This window comes from Heterodontus francisci, chromosome X (genome assembly GCF_036365525.1).
Source record: "Heterodontus francisci isolate sHetFra1 chromosome X, sHetFra1.hap1, whole genome shotgun sequence".
NCBI lineage: Eukaryota > Metazoa > Chordata > Chondrichthyes > Heterodontiformes > Heterodontidae > Heterodontus > Heterodontus francisci.
In genome coordinates this window covers 12554524-12576225 of record NC_090421.1, presented here as the reverse complement: position 1 = coordinate 12576225, position 21702 = coordinate 12554524, and the positions used below count along the sequence as shown (strand labels likewise).

The following is a 21702-nucleotide window of genomic DNA, read 5'->3' as shown; positions in this document are numbered from 1 at the left end:
GGGGAGAAAGTGGGGCAGTGGGATTAGTTTGGGATTGATACAGGGCTATGGGGAGAAAGTGGGGCAGTGGGATTAGTTTGGGATTGATACAGGGCTATGGGGAGAAAGTGGGGCAGTGGGATTAGTTTGGGATTGATACAGGGCTATGGGGAGAGAGAAGGGCAGTGGGATTAGTTTGGGATTGATACAGGGCTACAGGGCGAGAGTGAGGCAGTGGGATTAGTTTGGGATTGATACAGGGCTACGGGGCGAGAGTGAGGCAGTGGGATTAGTTTGGGATTGATACTGGGCTATGGGGAGAGAGCGAGGCAGTGGGATTAGTTTGGGATTGATACAGGGCTATGGGGAGAGAGCAGGACAGTGGGATTAGTTTGGATATCTTTAAAAAATAGCCAACATAGATGCAATGGGCTGAATAGCCTCCTTCTGCACTGTAAACTGCTGTAGATCTGCAGTGTGAGAAATTGCTTGAAGAACAAGGGAACATGAGTTCCCACTGTTAGGTTAGAGACAAGATATTACTCACACAGAGCAGGAAGAAACATGCCATTTAGTGCAGATAGGACAAGCAATAACGGGTTGAGGATGTTCCAAAGGAGACAGCCAGATTTCCCATTGTCTTGCATAAAGCATTGCACAAGAGGGCACATGAGCAGACTATTCACCGTGCAGGAAGTCAAACAGAAATGCCCTTCTCTTTTTACACTTAATGAATAAGCAACACTAAGGAGACAGTTTCCATGTTAAATGATTTCCTTTTACTGTCTGTGAAACAGATAAGCATAGCCTGAAAGTATCACTGACTGTCCTTTGTTCTGGAAATATTAAGTCCTATGATATGTTTTGCACATTGGGTACAATATATCTGGTGTTATTTCTGACACAGAAATATAAATCAAAAATAAAACTGACCTTAATACAAGTAGCCTGAAAAGAGTTAAGTTGATGTGTTTAGATGGTCAATAGTTCACAGTTCTACAGATGACCCTGAGGAAGTCAGTGTCACTGCTTTATAAACTACTTTTTGGATTGCGTGGCTTGTTGACGTGATACCTCAATGTCTCCAGCAGAAGCCTCTGCCTCTCCTCCCTGTCTCTGTCTCTGCTGCACTTCCTCCCCGCCCCATCTCCTGCAGTTTGCAGCCCCAAAGAAAGTGAGACAGCCTCCTGTTACCCAGAATTGACCCTTTCTGTGCCATTAAACAGGAAATGTACTGAGCTGAAATGCCACAGAATCCCAAGTGTCGTAAAGGAAGTTTTCTGTCAGCTCACTGGTGTACCTCGATCTTCTCTTTTCCCATTTTAGGCTTTCAACCTGCTGCTCAGATGGAGTCCTTGGGGCAATTTTTATCAAGCTGGCTTCCCAGCTGGAAAATTGGATCAGCTCCCCGTTTTATATCCCCCCACCCCGTACCCTGAGAATGTGCTCCTTTGGGTCATCATTAAGGCTAACTCAAGCGATACCCTGAATGAGGATTAGGGAGCTGTGCACCATATTCCCAATTCATATCAGTTACCATCAGTCACGCTGGTCCATTTTGACATGGTTATTTACCAATGACAATAAATTATGCCAAAGCAGATTTCCAATATGCAGTTTAACCATCTTAACAAGGCAGTGCAGAGAAGATCCATAAGGTCCATCCCTTGTGTCAGAGGACTGAAATAGAAGGAAAAATTTGCAGTCTTACCTATGGCTCAGTGGGTAGCACTCTCACCTGAGTCAGAGGTAATATTCCCTTTCACGTCCCTTCGCCGTGGGTGGCCCGTTTGTTGGACTGCATGGTCCCTTTAATATTGCTGCACATTTAAAGGGACTGTTGCTTGCGTGTGGCTTATTTGTTCACTGCATGGCACTTGCCTGATTGCTGCGTGGCCGCGCACCCGCACAGCTCAGGGGGAACATTGGTCAGAGGGTCATGGGTTCAAGTCCCAGTGCAGAACCTTGAAGACATAGTCTCGGCTGACACTTCGGTGCAGTACTGAGAGAGTGCTGCACCATCATTGGTGTTATCTTTTAGATGAGATGTTAAACTGAGACCCTGCCTAGCGGCTCAGCTGGACATATAAGATCCAGTCGTACAATTTCGAAGAAGAGCAGGGGAGTTCATCCTGGCTTCCTAGCCAATGTTTATCCCTCAACCAACATCAGTGAGAAAAGTTTATCTGGTCATTATCTCATTGCTGTCTATGGGAGCTTGATGTGCACAAATTGGTAGCTGCGCTTCTCTGCATCTCAACAGTGACTATGCCTGGAATTTTTCCAGAAGGTAGGAAGTGTTAGAATTTGCCTGAGACCCAAGGTTTATCACATCTCGATGTGATTATCAGAATTTGGATTTGGGTTAACAGAGATTAGACAGAACAATGCAAGTAGCAACTAGCAGACATGTTGGCTACATCACATGTCAAGCAAGGTGCGAGCATCAGGTATTGGCCAGAACAATGGAAGCACCCAAGCAGTATCACTTAACTATTTGGGTTTGACTCGGTCACCCTGTTCCTTTTGTAATCAAGATAGCGATTATGCAAGTCTGAAGGTTGGATGAGTAGGAACTGACTTCAATATACATTCCGGGCATTATATGGGCGGCACAGTGGCGCAGTGGTTAGCACCGCAGCCTCACAGCTCCAGGGACCTGGGTTCGATTCTGGGTACTGCCTGTGCGGAGTTTGCAAGTTCCCCCTGTGACTGTGTGGGTTTCCACCAGGCGCTCCGGTTTCCTCCCACAGCCGAAGACTTGCAGGTTGATAGGTAAATTGGCCATTATAAATTGCCCCTAGTGTAGGTAGGTGGTAGGAGAATGGTGGGGATGTGGTGGGGAATATGGAATTAAAGTAGGATTAGTATAAATGGGTGGATGTTGGTCGGCACAGACTCAGTGGGCCGAGGGGCCTGTTTCAGTGCTGTATCTCTAAATAAATAAATATGATATAACTTACAAACAAGGGTGTAGAATATCAGGAACAACATCTAAAGAATTCACAGGACAGTCAGAGGGACAACATCTACAAGTTTCATCACCTTGGCTTAGCAAGAAACAGGTTGTATGAATCTAGTGTATAATCATGAGTTATTAGTGTTGATAGTGTTATTAATATTGGTGTCTGAGTAATAAACTTGCACTTGGACAATGCACTCGAGCCTGAATCACGAGGAATCACTTAACTGCATTTTAGAGGATAGGGAGTTCCACTGCCAGGACTGAAAGTTGGTCCTGAGACCGCGTGGCTGATAGCAGGACCCTGGGTGGTATTTTACCAGCAGCGACCAATGAAGAGGCCACCGCCAGGACCACCATCCAATTGAGGATGGTGGTCCGCCTCTCCGAGCTGCCAGCCCAATCAGAGGGCTTGTAGCTCGGCAGCGCCACTGATAGAGGTGGCCACTCCCGAGGCTGCAGGAAGAAGAGGAGGGTACCTCCATGTTGAGGCACCCCCAAAGGCCAGGAAGGCTTTTTTTTTACTTAATGTGCCGGGGCCAGGCAAGCAGGCCCCAGAAATCTGAGAAGTGAACCCTCCAGCGACGGTGTTGGAGCCGTGGGGGCGGCCAGTACCGCCCAAGGTCTCCTCGGTGGGCCATGGAGCGACCATAAAGGAAGGTTCCCCCTCCCCATCCCCCAGGAACCCGCTGGGAGGCCACCACAGTTTACCTGGTGGTCTCCCCACGTGGCGGGGTCCTGTCCCGGCGCCGGTAAAATGCTGGCGGGGGCGGGAAGTGGCCGTTAACTGGCCTATGGCCCCTGTGCTCGCTGACCTACACTGGGTCCTGGTGAAGCAATGTCTTGATTTTAAAATTCTCATCCTTGTTTTCAAATCTCTCCATGGCCTCGCCCCTCCCTATCTCTGTAATCTCCTCCAATCCCACAGCACTCCAAGACATCTGCGCTCCTCTTATTCTGGTCTCTTGAGCACCCCTGATTTTAATCACTCTACCAATGGTGGCTGTGCCTTCAGTTGCCTGGGCCCCAAAATTTGGAATTCCCTCTCTATACCTCTCCACCTCACTTTGCTCCTTGAAGACACTACTTAAAACCTACCTGTCTGTCAAAGCTTTTGGTCACCTGTCCTAATTTCTCCTTTTGTGGTTCAGTGACATATTTTGTTTCATAATGTTCCTGTGAGGCACCTGGGATGTTTTATTATGCTCAAGGTACTATATAAATATAAGTTTTTGTTGTTGAATTGGCCGTCCGCCTCCAGTCAGCGGGCGGCCGGGTTGCTGCTGTTCCCGTCTCGGGAATATCCTGTGGGGCCGGGAAGAGGTCAAGCTCTGCGCCGATGCCTTCCACCACCTCCCAGCCCATCTCCAGAGGGCTAGTAAAACTCAGCCCTATGTCTCAAAAGTACTTAATTAGCAGTAAAATGCTTCGGGGCATCGCTAGGACATGAAAGGCGCTATATAAATGCAAGTTCTTTCTTTATGAAGAAAGAATCGGGTTGTTGAGCTGAATGGCTCTTTTCTTAGAAATCTATCCAAGCATTTTCTATGGGTGAAGTGACAGAAAAAAAAAACTTGATATTCAGCATTGAAATCTTCCTGATTTTTCAAACTGAATTTGGTGAGGCAATGTGGAAAAACAGCAGAGAGCTCTGAAAAATGTGAAACTTTCTCAAAGTGCATTGTGAGCTATTGAATTTGCTTGACTTGTTTTCATGTGTTTCTTTGACTTTCCTCCATCCAGCTTCAACTCCTGTTCCTTCAGGAATTTCTCAAGACAACGGAAAGCATGGTAAGGATTCCATACCACTCGGATTCGGATTCAACTAAGATCACACCTCGAGTGCTGTGTCCAGCTCTGGGACTGCCAGGTGTGCCAGACGGGACGTCCACCTGTCTGACTGAGTTAGCAGGGACTTTGGCAAAGCTGGTTGGAACGCATTGGGATTAAAATTATGGTTGCACGACAGTTCATTGCATGCAGACATTAAGGTTCATTTCATTTTTGTTCCGGTATCAGATTGTCAGAAATGCCAAGAAAGTGAGCATTCTCTTGCACAATGCTGGTCACAAGCAACCTAGCATGAAGAAAGTGGAATCCTCTCCTGTTGACATAGGTGGTGGAATTAATGAAGGGAATGCATGGGCACAATCTCTGACAGTTTGAATTTGGTGAATCCTGTCACAGGCCATGTTGGTTATCCATGGGAAGAGAGTTCTTGGAGAGCAATACATCAGTGACTTACCTGATGTACCAGCACCGAACCAAGTTAATCATGTTAGTGCTGCCCCCAGACACAGAATGACCCCTTGGCATTAAAACTCAGGAGTGCTGACCTTTCCAGGCATTGGCAATGTGGTGTCTATGGAAGTGGACAGTATGTCAGGTTGTGGCACCTAGCATAACTGACTGATGGTGTCCCATGTGAAATACACTCTTCACAAGCACGGGTGCTGGGTCACTTGGAGGTAGAAGCACCTTGATCAATATATTCTGGAGTGAGAGTACAAGCACATGTGTGCTATGCACCTCCTGTGATACCTAACCAGCTTCCATAACTCCTCCTCTTGGAGTCTCCACCACCACCCCTCCCCCATCACACTGCCTGCCCAAACATGATCGCCACCCAATTTCGAGGACACTGTTTCTACTGGCGGGAGGGTCGATGACAAGAGGACACAGATTTAAGATAACTGGCAAAAGAACCAGAGGGGAGACGAGGAGAATTGCTTTTTACTCAGCGAGTTGTTGTGATCCGGAATGCGCTGCCTACAAGGGTGGTGGCAGTACATTCAATAATCACTTTTAAAAGGGAATCGGATAAATACTTGAAAAGGAAAAATTTGGAGGGCTATGGGTAAGAGCAGTGGGACTAATTGGATCGCTCTTTCATAGAGCCAGCACAGGCACGATGGGCCGAATGGCTGCCTTCTGAGCTGTATGACTCTGTGAGAGATGTGATGACCCTTGTAGTTTATGGCACTGTGTTGCAATTCAAAGCACAAGACAAAGGTCTCCATAGACTCTTTCATGGAGTCCCTGCCCCCATTCTGGAAATAAGTCAACATCAGGGATTTTGTTTCCTCTGTGAGTTTTCTTAACGCGCTGGTTACTGAGTTAGTGTCAAACTTCCTGACTGTGCTATTTTAATGCAGCAAGATTAGTGATTCAATTCAAACAGCACAGGTGAGAATTTGTTGCAAGCCTTTCCACCATCTACAAGGCACAAGTCAGGAGTGTGATGGAATACTCTCCACTTGCCTGGATGGGTGCAGCTCCAACAACACTCAAGAAGCTCGACACCATCCAGGACAAAGCAGCCTGCTTGATTGGCACCCCTCTTTTCAGGCTCACACAGGGAGAATGGTCACAGAGTCATAGAGTCGTACAGCATAGAAACAGGCCCTTCGGCCCACCGCGTCCATGCCGACCATAATGCCTATCTATACTAATCCCACCTGCCTGCATTAATTCCATATCCCTCTTTGCCTTGCTCATTCAAGTACCTGTCCAGATGCCTCTTAAATGTTGCTACTGTTCCTGCCTCCACCACCTCCTCAGGCAGCTCATTCCAGATACCCACTATTCTTTGTGTGAAAAATCTACCCCTTTGATCCCCTTTAAACCTCCTCCCTCTCACCTTAAATCTATGCCCTCTAGTTTTAGTCACCCCTACCATGGGAAACAGACTCTGGCTATCTACCCTATCTATGCCTCTCATAATTTTATATACCTCTATCATGTCCCCTCTCAGCCTCCTTCGCTCCAGGGAAAACAGACCCAGCCTATCCAATCTCTCTTTATAACTCAAGCCCTCCAAACCAGGCAACATCCTTGTGAATCTTTTCTACACCCTCTCTAGACTAATCACATCTTTCCTGTAGTGCGGCGACCAGAACTGCACACAGTACTCCAAATACGGCCTAACCAACGTTATGTACAACTGTAACATGACGTCCCAACTCTTGTACTCAATGCCTCGGCCGATGAAGGCAAGCATGCCATACGCCTTCTTCACCACCCTGTCTACCTGTGTTGCCACTTTCAGGGAACTATGTACTTGCACCCCAAGGTCTCTCTGCTCAACAACACTCTCCAGGGCCCTACCATTCACTGTATATGTCCTGCCCTGGTTTAACTTCCCAAAATGCATCACTTCACACTTGTCTACGTTAAATTCCATTTGCCAATCCCTTGCCCACTTTCCCAGTTGATCTATATCCTGTTGTAACCTTAGACAACCTTCGTCACTCTCCACTATACCACCAATTTTGGTGTCATCTGCAAACTTACTAATCATGCCCCCTACATTCACATCCAAGTCATTAATATATATGACAAACAACAGAAGGCCCAGCACCGATCCCTGCGGCACACCACCGGTCACCGGTCTCCAATCTGAAAAACAACCCTCCACTACCACCCTCTGCCTCCTATCACCAAGCCAATTTTGTATCCAATTTGCTAGCTCACCCTGGATCCCATGTGTTCGAACCAGAGATACCAGCAGGAGGAAATACCAGCAGGAAGAGATACCAGCAGGCTGCGGGGGACCTGTGGAATTAACCTCACTGAGAGTCAACGCCTTCAGGTGAGCGGGGAGAAAATGTTGGGAAAGGTTGCATGTGGGACCGGTTACGTTGATGCGTGTTGCAAATTTAAAATAAAGCAGATCTTTCTATATTTCGATCATAAAGGTGGCTCACCATTTTCTTTGCAATTTGAACATTCACTGCAGGTTGGGGGCCTCGTATTTGATCACAACATACCCTAAGTTTAAAACTGTATACCCAAGCAGGATGGTGTGAGGTGAATTATTAACTGGTTTCTGTATGTTCTGTTACCATGATAGTTTCTCCCCTCCCCTCCCCCACAGTAACCGTGCAAAGTACAGCCCCTGACCACATTTGTTTCCGGTCGAACAGGCTTGAACCATTTCAGTCATTAGACAGCAAAAGCAGTGTTGCCACACATGAAGGGACAGCCTTTCTCCACTTGTCCCTGCTTCAATTCACCAACTCCTTCCAGATGCTTGAGCACTAATGGCTGAGCTATGTAGGTCCAGAGTGAGGGGGCCAGTGTGAGCGCACCTTACAATACACACAATTATTGTTAGGTCACTGCCTCCTCCTTCAGCTGCTCTGGGCCCAATGCACCATTCCCCAAACAAAACAAAAAAACAGGCGGAATGTTTCAGCATGCCCTTCCACAGATGCCAGTCCACCAAACAGCAGGCATTGCGTTAACCTGCCCACCTTCTAATTCTTGGTTATACGCAAAGTGTTTCTCCTCTGCATGGCAACAGGGCTGAGTTGGGGGAATCATATGGGGAAAACTTGCATGGTATCATGGGATAGAGAGGCACCGGAGAAAGTGCAAAATAAAATTATATGGATAACACCAGAACCCTCAGGAAAGACTGAACAGACTGGGACTCTTTACTCCAGAGTGACCTGATAGAGATCTTTAAAATTATCAAAAGGGTTTGATTGGGCAGAGACGGAGAAGATATTTCTACTTGTGGGAGAAAGTAAAACTAAGAGCCATAAATATAAGATAGTCGCCAATAAACCCAACTGGGAATTCAGGAGAAACGTCTCCACCCAGAGAGTGGTGAGAATGTGGAGACGAGATAAACACACAAGGGAGAAAGGAATTGAAGGATTTGTTGATAGCGTGAGATGCAAAGGGATGGGGAGGAGGCTGGTGTGGAGCATAAACACCAGCATAAGCCAGATGGGCTGAATGGCCCGTTTCTGTACTGTAAATTCTATGTAATTCTGTGCAACCCATATGAGGAGGGAAAGGAAAGAGCTGGTATCCTTGTAGTCTGGCATAGTGTGTAAGTGTCACTACAATACTGATATGCATTCAGCCTGCTCACAAGGTCACAGAATAATTATGAAGCCATTCAACACTTCTTGATTGACCCATTCAGAAAGATCATAATGCCCACTGTCTCCCATTTCAGCTTCCAATTGTTTCTTAAATCATTCCAAGGTTCTTTGCCTCCCCTACTCGGTCTGGAATTTCATTTCACACACTGACCATTCTTTCCTAATTTCTGTTCTCAACGTAAGATTGGTTGGCAGAAGGGTCGAAAACCAAAGGATACCAATTTAAAGTGATTGGCAAAAGAACCAAAGGTGACTTGAGGGAAGACTTTTCCATGCCGCGAGGGGTTAGGATCTGGAATGCGCTGCCTGAGAGTGTGGTGGGGGCAGATTCAATCGAGGCCTTCAAGAGAGAACTGGATAATTAACTGAAGAGAAAAAATTTGCAGGGCTCCAGGGAAGGGCGGGGGAATGGGACTAGCTCAGTTGCTCTTGCAGCGAGCCAGCACAGACATAATGGGCTGAATGGCCTCCTTCTGCGTTGTAACCCTCCTTTCCAATCAGAAAAGCCCAAGTGGTAGAAATTGAGCCATTTTGCATGAGACAATGCCCTCTGCGCAATCAGTGCCAGGGGTATGGGTGCTGCCATGTTGGCCAACTGAGTAGAATGGGCTTACACCTGCTGGAGTTTAGAAGAATGAGAGGTGACTCATTGAAAAATATAAGATTTGAGAGGGCTTGACAGGGTAGATGTTGAAAGGCTGTTTGCCCCCCTGGCTGGAGAGTCTAGAACTAGGGGTCACAGTCTCAAGATAAGGGGTCGGCCATTTAAGACCAAGATGAAGAGAAATTTATTCGCTCACAGGGTCGTGAATCTTTGGAATTTTCTACCCCAGAGAGCTGTGAATGCTCAGTCGTTGAGTATATACAAGACAGAGATCGATAGATTTTCAGACACGAACGGAATCAAGGGATATGAGGATAGGGCGAGACAGTGGAGTTGAGGTAGAAGATCTTACTAACTCATGGAGCAGGCTCGAGTGTTCATAAAGGTCGACCCCTGCTCCTATTTCTTATGTTCTTATGTCCGAACATACATGAGGACCTTTCAGATGCAAATGGAAGGCTAAACGTCGTTTCAGGACCCCTGCATTAAATTGCTTGGTGTTGAGTGGAGAAGGCATCGGGCCTGCTCTGCTCAGGCTTCCTTGCAGCTCTGGAGTCACGACCTTTTGGGGGAGAGAGTTCCAGATTTCCACTACCCTTTATGTGAAAAGTGCTTCCTTTTTTACTCCTGAATGGCCTGGCTCTCATTTTAAGGTTATGCCCCCTTGTTCTGGATTCCCCACCAGAGGAAATAGCTTCTCTGTATCTACCCTATCCCAGATGCCTTTGTTCCTCTATAGTTTGTGGTCTCCTGCCATCAAAAAAATATTCCGATTTGTCTTTCTTAGATTCAAAATGGATGACTTTATATTCCTCACATTGAACTCCATCTGCTACAGTTTTGCCCACTCACCTAATCTGTCAACGTCCCTTTGTAACTTTCTGCTCCCAGCAAGACAATGCATTGTGCCTCTTAATCTTTCTAATCTTTTTTCAATACGTATTGATCTCGCTCCAGGTAGGCAGCTCACCATTCTGTGGGTATTGTCTCTACAACACACATGGCTGTCCACATGTCTCAGCAAAGAATCACCTATGACTACAAACTCTTTGCGGCCTGCAAAGTGCGTCTTTGTCCAGGCTGTTCTCCCTGGTTTTCTAACTTCTGGGACCTTGTAACCTTCTGCAGTGTTGGACGGTGCCTGGTATTTGTTTGCTACTCAAATCTCTTGGGTAGCTTCAAAAGGTTTGCCACTTACCTTGCTTCTTTTATCAACCTTAATCCATCTGCTATTTCCATTTCTTTGGCTACTTTCAGCAATTGCTCCTCCAGCATGAGAATACTATTCCTGATTGCACTGTTCGCCAGTTCCAATTGCTAAAGATTCAATCTGGCCTTAGCTTGGCCACACCACTAAGATGAGGTGACTCACTTTCCACTCCTTTCAATTACTACTATAGAGTCATAGAGTTATACAGTGCAGAAGCAGGTCTTTCAGCCCATTGTGTTCACCATCAAAAATCCCCTCCCTTCTCTCTCCCACTCTACCTTCCTGTACCTTTCTCTCTAAGGTCATAACTCTGTCTTTAAGCTTACTGATCAACAGACAGCTGTACTTAGAAATATATAGAAGTTACAACTGGGAAACAGGCCATTCAGCCCAACTAGATCGTGTTAGCGGTCTCCCCTCATTGGGAAGACCGAACAAAGATTGGGCGACCGCTTTGTGGAACACTATCATTCAATCTGCAAGTGTGACCCTGAGCTTCCAGTCGCCTGTCATTTTAATTCTCCACTCCACTCCCACTCTGACCTCGCTGTCCTCGGCCTCCTTCGCTGTTCTAATGAAGCTCAACCTAAGCTCGAGAAACAGTACCTCATCTTTCGGTCAGACATTTTACAGCTTTTCCGATTCAATGTTGAGTTCAACAATTTTAGATCACAACCTCTGCCCCCATTTGTTTTGGACAGCTGTTGGTCATGATTCTGCCTTTTCCCATTTTCTCACTCTGGACCCATCCTTTGTTTCTTTACTTGTCCCATTACCAACCCTTTAGGAGTAGGCATGTTGGAGGCTGTTCTCCTGAAGACCAAGTGGGACTGGGGTGATCCCCGACCTCACCTCCCCCAGATGGTGCAGATGGGGGAGGAGGGGCTCACTGGGAATAAAGGGACGTTTGATAGCATGATCCACTGAGCAGTGGCCCCCAGAGGGTCCACCAGCAGGAAGGTCCCCCCCACAGTGAGCCCCTTCCTCAGGGCCAGGGATAACGCCCTCTCGGTCTTCAGGAAGAACACAGCCTTCCCATACATCTTCGAGGCTGCAACAATGGCCAAAGGGCCAACAACGTGGGCCATTGCCTTTAAGCAGGCCTCAATGGACATGTTGGGGTGGGGATAGCTCTTTACCCCATGGCTGGATGTTATTCATTTAAAAGGTGACGGGACCACATGGGCAGCCACAAAGGCTGCAGTTGCATAGGTAGTAGAGGGCCCCGCCACTGGTGATGAAGGGCTTGCCATGGGTCCAAGAGCTGAACCCACCCCGAATTGCAGGCTTGCAAATCAAACAAAATGAAAGGTTCACAAGAGATACTGAAAAAAACAAACAAACAACAGGTTAGGGGAGAGGCTGAGGGTATAGAGGAGAGGGAAAGACAGGCTGTAAGGGATGACTTGCTTTCCGGAGGTGGTGCTCACAGCACACTTAAAACAGTCTTTGTTAGCACTCTTGGTCTTCCAGTTGGAGAGGATGTATTCACCTGGGTCAGCTGAAGCTGCCCAGGCACTATCTATCCCCTCACATCTCTTTAGCCGGGCAGTTTCAGCTGACCCAGGCTGGGTAATTGGGATGGGGAGGGACCTTCCCTGTGTGCTTGTTGCAGCAGCACAGATCCCGACAGAATTGGCAGCCCCACCGCTTGTTGTTCCGGCCACTTGTTCCTCCCCAACAGTCCAAAGCCAAGCAAACTACTGGTGTTCAATATCTACCTCCAAACAAAGCCTTGTTTCCAAAATAAAGTCTCTTTCTTCACTGTAAAGGCAATTGTTGTTCAAACTCTCTCTCTGCTCAGTGCAGCTCCTCTCACCACCTCTGCAACCGCCAACTGCCACCAGCACTGTCAGCTGAGGCACGTTGCTGCAATCAGCAGGCAGCACCTCCAATCAAGCAACAGCCATCCCCGTTTTTTTTTTTAAATTCTTTTTATTCTGTTTTTTGTATCTAACTGGTGTTGTACCTGTCCTCGGACTGTTTGATGGGACAGTGTAGAGGGAGCTTTACTCTGTGTCTAACCCCTTATTTTTCCTTTTTTTCCCTCTTTTTTCTGGAGGGAGCTTTTCTTCTTCTTTGGCCTCCTTGTCTCGGGAGACAGTGGGTAAGTGCCTGGAGGTGGTCAGTGGTTTGTGGAGCAGCGCCTGGAGTGGCTATAAAGGCCAATTCTAGAGTGACAGACTCTTCCACAGGTGCTGCAGAAAAAATTGGTTGTCGGGGCTGTTACAGGGAGCTTTATTCTCGATCTAACTACGTGCTGTACCTATGCTGGGAGTGTTTGATGGGGACAGTGTAGAGGGAGCGTTACTCAGTAGCTAACCCCCATTTTTTTTTCTGTTTTTCAGTGTTGAGTGAGCTTTACTCTGCATCCTACCCCATTTTATTTTTTTATAAGGTGGCCTTTATACCCCAGGCCCCATTTATATATTTCATGTCGAGGGGGCCTTTATTCCACAGGCCCCCTTAATATACATATTTTTAAAATAACTTTATTTAAAACAGATAAATAAACAAAAAACTCAAATTAAAATGATATTCTCGGCGTCGACAACGCACTCCAGTCCCCGCGGTGCCCACCGGTCGCAGAAGGCCTCATGCGTACCGGCGGACACCGCATGCTCCTTCTCCAGGGACACCCGGGTGCGAACATAACTGCGGAAGAGGGGCAAGCAATCAGGGAGGACGGACCCCCCGACGGCCCGCAGCCTGGACCTGTGAATTGCCACCTTGGCCAGGCCCAGGAGCAGACTGACGAGGAGATCCTCCTCCCAGCCCATGCCCCTCCACCCCGGGTGCCCAAAGATCAGGAGTATGGGACTGAAGTGCAGCCAGAACTTGAGGAGCAGCCCCTTCAGATACTCAAAGAGGGGCTGCAACCTCGCACACTCCATATATACATGGAACATGGACTAGTCCAGGCCGCAGAAAGTACAGGCGGCCTGGGAGTCCGTGAACCTGCTTAAAAGCCTATTGCACGGGACTGCCCTGCGCAACACCCTCCACCCCAGGTCCCCGATGTAAAGGGGGAGGACTCGCGCATTGAGAGACCTCCATCGGGGTTTCCCCTCGCCGCCAGATGGCAACGCGGACCGCCAGGGCGTGTCCGGCCGGCTGACGAGGGCGAGGAAGTGGAGAGTGTGCAGGAGCAGCCCGTACAGGAAACCCCTCCGCGCCGATTGGAATGGCACGGAGGGCATTTCCGAGAGGCGGCTCGGGTTGTGCGGGATCGGCTCCCGAGGAGGGTTTCGGGGCCTGGGTCCGATGAGCAGTTCCGGCTGAGCGGGGGTCAGCGAGGCCGGGAGTGCTCCGCTCTCCCGAGCCCCCTCGCCACACGCAGTGAGGGGCGTCCCGGGGGCTTCGGCTACTCCTCCGCCCACCGGTCCGTCCCCGGAGTCAGCCGGCGGGACAGCCGAGGCACTCTCCTCTGCAGGCGGGGTAGCACCCTGACTGGAGGCAACCATGTTCCAGACTCGGATTAGATCCCGGTAAAAGACAGGCAACTCCCTCAGAGAGGCGCAGTTAACGGAGTCCGGCGGGAGCTGCGTGTCGTCTTGAAGGCAGTGACATTGGCGGAAAAAATACGTCGCCAGCGCACACCATCGAGGAGGACGCTCGACGTACAGGTATCTCTGCAGGGTCCAAAGGCGGAGAGTCACAGCCTGGGTGCGGATGCACACCAGCGACTGGCTGCCCTCCTCAATCGGGAGACTCAGGACCGCCGCAGAGACCCAGTTTTTCCCCTTGCCCCAGAGGAAATCGGCGAGTTTCTTCTGGATCTTGGTGGCAAATGCAGGGGGCGGGGCCAAAGTGACCAACAGGTACCACAGCATCGAGGCCACCAGTTGGTTTATGACCAGTGCTCGGCCCCTGTAGGAAAGCACTCGGAGCAGTCCTGTCCAGCGCCCCAGCCGAGCGGTGACTTTCGCCTCCAACTCCTGCCAGTTTGCCGGCCAGGCTTCCTCAGCGCGGCTAAGGTGGACTCCCAGATAGAGGAGATGCGATGTGCTCCACGCAAAAGGTGTTAACTCCTCCGGTAGGGAGTCCACCCGCCACTGATCCACCAGGAGTCCGGAACATTTCTCCCAATTGATCCTCGCGGAGGACGCGGCAGAAAATGTCTGCTGGCAGTCGCGCATCCTCCGCAGGTCAACGGGATCTGTGACCGCAAGGAGCACGTCGTCGGCGTAAGCCGAGAGGACGACCTGCATGGCCGGCTCGCGCAGAGCCAATCCCGTCAACCTCCTGCGAAGCAGACACAGGAAGGGCTCCACGCAGATGGTATACAATTGGCCGGACATGGGGCATCCCTGACGCACTCCTCTCCCAAAGCGAAGGGGCGCACAAAATGCGGCCCGAGTCCGAAAGCGCGCAGATTCCTGAAAAGGTATTCGTGATCCACCCTGAGGAACGCCTTCTCCTGATCAAGGGAGAGAAAGGCGACCGACTGATCAGTCCTCTGGCAAAGATGGATCAGGTCCCGGACCAGGTGGATGTTGTTCTGGATGGACCAGCCCGGGACCGTTTTTTTTTTTTTCTTTTTTTTCTTTTTTTTCTAACCCCGTTTTTTTTTAAGGTGACCTTTATACCCCAGGCTCCTTTTATATTTTCATGTTGCGGGGGCCTTTATTCCTCAAGCCCCCTTTATATACATATTTACATTTTTTTTTAAATAACTTTATTTAAAACCAGATAAATAAACAAAACTCAAATTAAAATGCCATTCTCGGCGTCGATGATGCACTCCAGTCCCTGCGGTGCCCACCGGTCGCGGAAGGCCTCAAGCGTACCGGCGGACACCGCATGCTCCTTCTCCAGGGACACCCGGGCGCGAACGTAACCGCGGAAGAGGGGCAGGCAATCGGGGAGGACGGACCCCCCGACGGCCTGCAGCCTGGACCTGTGAATTGCCACCTTGGCCAGGTCCAGGAGTTGACCGATGAGGAGATCCTCCTCCCGGCCCATGCCCCTCCGCCCCGGGTGCCCAAAGATCAGGAGCGTGGGACTGAAGTGCAGCCAGAATTTGAGGAGCAGCCCCTTCAGATACTCAAAGAGGGGCTGCAACCTCGCACACTCCATATATACATGGAACACGGACTCGTCCAGGCCGCAGAAAGTACAGGCGGCCTGGGAGTCCGTGAACCTACTTAAAAGTCTGTTGCACGGGACTGCCCTGTGCAGCACCCTCCACCCCAGGTCCCCGATGTAAAGGGGGAAGACTCCCGCGTAGAGAGACCTCCATCAGGGTTTCCCCTCGCTGCCAGATGGCAACGCGGACCGCCAGGGCTTGTCCGGCCGGCTGACGAGGGTGAGGAAGTGGAGAGTGTGCAGGAGCAGCCCGTACAGGAAACCCCTCCGCGCCGATTGGAATGGCACGGAGGGCATTTCCGAGAGGCGGCTCGGGTTGTGCGGGACCGGCTTCCGAGGAGGGTTTCGGGGCCTGGGTCCGATGAGCAGTTCCGGCCGAGCGGGGGTCAGCTCGGCCGGGATCTCTCCGCTCTCCCGAGCCTCCTCGCCACCCGCAGTGAGGGGCGTCCCGGGGGTTGCGGCTACTCCTCCGCCCGCCGGACCGTCCCCGGAGTCGGCCGCCCGTACAGCCGAGGCGCTCTCCTCCGCCGGCGGCGGAACACCCCGACTGGAGGGGACCATGTTCCAGACTCGGAATAGATCCCGGTAAAAGACAGGCAACTCCCTCAGAGAGGCGCGGCTAACAGACTCCACCGGGAGCTGCGTGTCGTCTTGAAGGCAGTGACACTGGCGGAAAAAATACGTCGCCAGCGCACACCATCTGGGAGGACGCTCGACGTACAGGTATCTCTGCAGGGTCCGAAGGCGGAGAGTCGCAGCCTGGGTGCGGACGCACACCAGCGACTGGCCGCCCTCCTCAATCGGGAGACTCAGGACCGCGGCAGAGACCCAGTGTTTCCTCTTGCCCCAGAAGAAATCGAGGAGTTTCTTCTGGATCTTGTTGGCAAATACAGGGGGCGGGACCAAAGTGACCAACCGGTACCACAGCATGGAGGCCACCAGTTGGTTTATGACCAGCGCTCGGCCCCTGTAGGAAAGCACTCGGAGCAGTCCTGTCCAGCGCCCCAGCCGAGCGGTGACTTTCGCCTCCAACTCCTGCCAGTTTGCCGGCCAGGCTTCCTCAGCGGCGCTAAGGTGGACTCCCAGATAGAGGAGGTGCGTGGTGCTCCACGCAAAAGGTGTCATCTCCTCCGGCAGGGAGTCCACCCGCCACTGACCCACCAGGAGTCCGGAACATTTCTCCCAATTGATCCTCGCGGAGGACGCGGCAGAAAAGGTCTGCTGGCAGTCGCGCATCCTCCGCAAGTCAACGGGATCTGTGATTGCGAGGAGCACGTCGTCGGCGTAAGCCGAGAGGACGACCTGCATGGCCGGCTCGCGCAGAGCCAATCCCGTCAACCTCCTGCGAAGCAGGCACAGGAAGGGCTCCACACAGATGGTATACAATTGGCCGGACATGGGGCATCCCTGACGCACTCCTCTCCCAAAGCGAAGGGGTGCCGTCAAGGACCCGTTAACTTTGACTAGACACTCTGCGGCGGCGTATAAAAGTCGGACCCGGGCCACAAAATGCGGCCCGAGTCCGAAAGCGCGCAGAGTCCCGAAAAGGTATTCGTGACCCACCCTGTCGAACACCTTCTCCTGATCGAGGGAGAGAAAGGCGACCGACTGACCAGTCCTCTGGGAAAGAAGGATCAGGTCCCGGACCAGGTGGATGTTGTCCTGGATGGACCGGCCCGGGACCGTGTAGGACTGGTCGGGGTGGATCATGTGGGCCAGCACGGAGCCCAGGCGGGTAGACATAGCCCGGGCAAAGATCTTATAATCCATGCTGAGGAGGGAGACCGGACGCCAGTTTTTAAGCAGGCGGAGATCGCCCCTCTTCGGCAGCAGGACGATGACCGCCCTGCGCCACGAGAGGGGCATCTCCCCGGTCGCCAGGCTTTCCCCCAGGACCCGCGCGTAATCGTCCCCCAGGACGTCCCAGAACGACCTGAGGAACTCCACGGTCAACCCATCCAGCCCCGGGGATTTGCCCCTCGAAAGCTGGTGGAGGGCGCCAGTCAGCTCCGCCAATGTGAGCGGAGCCTCCAATCCTTCGGCGCCCTCCGGGCTGACCTGCGGCAGGTCCTCCCACAAAACTCTGCGCGCGTTCTCGCTGGACGGATCCAGAGAGAACAACGCACTGTACTAAGTATGGACCAGGAGGCCCATTCCCTCCGGATTCGTGATGGAGGATCTGTCGTCGGCCAGCAGCTCAACAAGCTGCTTACGGACACCCCACCATTTTTCCAGCGAGTAGAGGAAGGGTGAGGCGCGGTCCAAATCTTCCAGGATCTGGATCCGCGACCTCACGTACGCGCCTCGGGACCCTATGAGCTGCAGGTCCCTCAGCGCGCCCTTCTTCTCTTTGTACGCCTGCCACAGGGCCGGGTCCACGACGGCATGACCGAGGCGGGACTCCAAGTCGAGCACCTCCCTCTCAAGGCGCCCGATCTCGGCCTCCCACCTCTTGGTCGACCCCTTCGCGTACTCCTGACAGAAGACGCGGATGTGAGTCTTGTCCACATCCCACCATAGCCTCAAGGAGGGGAAGCCCCCCTGCTTCCTTCTCCAGTCGGCCCAGAATCGACAGAACGAGTCCCGAAATCGCTCGTCCTCCAGCAGCCGGTTGTTCAAGTGCCAGTACGCGGACCCCGCCCGCGTGCGGAGCGGAGTGAACTCCGCCCACACCAGGCGGTGGTCCGAGCACGGCACCAGCCGCATGGAGGCCGCCGAGACGCGGGAGACGTATGCCTGCAAAAAGTAGAGGCGGTCGATTCGGGACCCTCCTCCTCCAGACCTCCACGTGAAGGCGCTGGAGTCGGGATGGAGATTCCGCCAGACGTCCACCAAGGTCAGGGAGCTGATCAGTCCCCTCAACTTCTCCACCGACGCTTGGCCGCGCTGGGGACCGGAACGATCCCCCACCTCGAGGGTGCAGTTAAAATCCACCCCCCCCCCCCACCACCGAGGATGATGACCCCAACGATATCCGGCTGAAAAGTCGGGGCCAACAAGATAGCCACCCCACTAGAAATAGGGGTGAGGTGACTCATGTAGACCCCACCCTGCCACTCCAGGAGCCAGGTGGCTTCGTCTCCCGGAACGGTGTGGGTTTCCTGCAGAAAGCTCACCGCATATCTCCCTTCCCTAAGGACTGAGGGATTGTGAAATCTGCGGTGAGACCCCCTGCTGCCATTGATGTTGAGGCTGGCTATGGTTATCTTCTTGTCAAAGGTACTTAAAACCCGTCACCAACACCTCACTGTGAGGAGGGAGTGGAAGTGCACCTGGCCCTCCACTCCCCCAGCAACTCATTGAGGAACACATTAAAACGGCGCCTCTCAACCAGTTTCACGCCCGCGTGCTTGCCTGATTTCTTAAGGGCGGCACGGACAGACTGGATGATCAGCGCCAGATTCGACCAACGCCTGAGGGCCAGCTGAACATTATTGCAGCAACCCCTGCAAACCGCGAGGAAATCCCGGAGTTCCGCCGGGGGATGAGGATAAATTTGGTGGGAGGCACGAGGGACTCCACCACCTCACTGGCGATGGAATCAAGGTCATCCTCCGTGCCCCATACCGAATCCCCATCCTCCTCCGGGTCATCACCGCCAGCAGCCGACACATCCACCACACACTGTGGGGCAGACGTCCCGGCCGCGCCAGCTGGTCCTGCCTCCGTCACGATCCCACCCCCAGGATCAATGGCGGAGGAGTCCTCTCTGGGTTCTACTATGAAAGTGGAGCCTGTAGGCGCCAGCGGTTCAGGATCCCCCTCCACCTCCGTCCCCAGTCCAACGAGTGATCCAGGGGAGACGAAAGTTCCCGACTCCGGAAATCCAGCCGGAGCCGAGACCGGAGGCGGAGAGAGGAGGCCATCTCCCGCTCCGCCAGCACCCACAGGCCCAGCAGATGGGGCAGCATTTTCAGTTATAACCGGGTCGGGTGTCTCCTGGTTGGTGGCGGACTCCGGCTGGGAGGGCCGACCCTCTGGGGCCTGGCCCTCCCCTTCACTCAGGGCACCCGACCCAGTAGCAGTGGCAGAATGGGCGGCGTCCCCAGGCTCCCCCACCACAAGCAGGGCCCCACTTACTCCTTCAGGAGGGGCCTCATGTACCGGGGCCTTCCCCTCCCCTCCATCCTGAGGAATAGGGTGCTCCTGCCCGGACTTTGTAGCCTTGGTGGTGGCGGTAGGGGAAACCTGGGGACCCGAAGCAGGAGACAGCTCCCCTCCAACAGATGGGCCCTATGCCTCAGGACCCCTCGTTACCTCTGTGGAGGGGTGCCTTCTCCGCTTTTTCCCACGAGGGCGCAGAGGCTCAGAGACCTCCATGTCATCAGAGGCCTCCGCCTCCGCACCCTCCTTCTTTTTAGTCAGCCCTGGGACAGGTGGATTCCGTGAGAACGGGCTTTGGGCTGAGCTCAGGCTCGGGTTGTTTCAATGTGTCCAGGGGACGCGCCTCTTGATGTTTCTTTTGCCTCCGCGTCTTCCTTCTACTCGGACGGGCACTCCCCTCCCCGCTGGAGGCTGTGAAAACCACAGCCTCCGGAACCGACTGAGGTGGAGCTGGCGGCCGGGAGGTTGGGGCAGTTCTTACGAACATGCCCCACCCCCTTGCAGACGTGGCACCGCGCCCCGTCCGAGGTCCAAAAGACGCGGTAGGCCATCCCCTGGAACTCCACATTAAATTGGCCTTCCAAGTCCTCCTCCCGTGCCAGCTGCATAAATAACTGGCGGCGGAAGGAGTAGACATGTTGGAGGCCATGTTCCCGAAGACCAAGCCGGACTGGGGTGATCCCCGACCTCACCTCCCCCAGATGGTGCAGGTGGGGGAGGAGGAGCTCACTGGGAATAAAGGGCGGGACGTTTGATAACATTATCCGCTGTGCAATGGCCCCCAGAGGGTCCACCAGCGGGAAAGTCCCACCCACAGTGAGCCCTTTATTCAGGGCCAGGGACACGGCCCGCTTGGTCTTCAGGAAGAACACAGCCTTCCCATACATCTTTGAGGCCGCAACAATGGCCGAGGGGCTGACAACCTCGGCCATTGCCTTCACACAGGCCTCAATGGACATGTTGGGGTGGGGATAGCTCTTCACCCCATGGCTGGATGTTATTAGTTTGAAGGGTGATGGGGCCACGTGGGCAGCCACAGAGGCTGCAGCTGCATAGGTTGTAGAGGGCACTGCCACCTGTGATGAAGGGCTTGCCATGGGTCTAAGAGCTAACCCACCCCAAATTGTAGGCTTGAAAATAACTTTAAGATGCACAAAACAAACAAACAAACAAACAACAGGTTAGGCTGAGGGAATAGAGGAGAGGGAAAGACAAGCTGTTAGGGATGACTTGCTTTTCCTTTCTGGAGGTGGTGCACACAGCACACTTGAAACAGTCTCTGCCAGCACACTTGGTCTTACGATCTTCTGGTTGGGGGAGGCGTCTTCACCTGGGTCAGCTGAAGCTGCCCAGGCACTCTTTATCCCCTTCTGTATATTAGCCAGGCAGCTTCAGCTGACTCAGGCTGGGCAATTGGGGTGGGGAGGGAGCTTCACTGCAACTTTAGTGCAACTGCACAGCTCCCTGCAGAATTGTATAGCCCCCACCCCTTGTTCTTCTGGCCTCTTCCACCTCCCACAACAGTCCAAATGAAATAAGAGTCTGGTGCTCAACACCCACCACGAAATACAGGCTTATTCCAAAAGTCTTTCCTCCTCTGCAGCAAAAATTGTTCAAAGTTTTTGCAGTTTCTCCTCAGCACTCCCTCTCCAGCAACTGACTGCAGCACTGTCAGCTGCACCTCATTGATGCACTTTGGAGTCCCAATTAGGAAGCAGCCAATCCCGTTTTTTTTTTTCGTTTTTTTTTCAGTGTAGAGGGAGCTTTACTCTGTATCTAACCCCGTTTTTTTTTTTTTGGTTTTTTTTCTTTTTCTAACCCCTTACTGTACCTGTCCTGGGAGTGTTTGATGGGGACA

General features: G+C 52.1%; 1 protein-coding gene across 1 annotated transcript in view; it reads right to left on the bottom strand.

Annotated features, from left to right (window-relative positions):
* The window catches only part of slc26a10 (solute carrier family 26 member 10), a 249493-nt gene extending 248398 nt beyond the window's left edge, over positions 1–1095 (bottom strand). The window contains exon 1 of the mRNA XM_068024699.1: positions 913–1095. The gene's annotated coding sequence lies outside the window, so the exon portion shown is untranslated. The remainder of the gene's footprint in view (positions 1–912) is intronic.
* Between the last annotated feature and the right edge of the window lie 20607 nt (positions 1096–21702).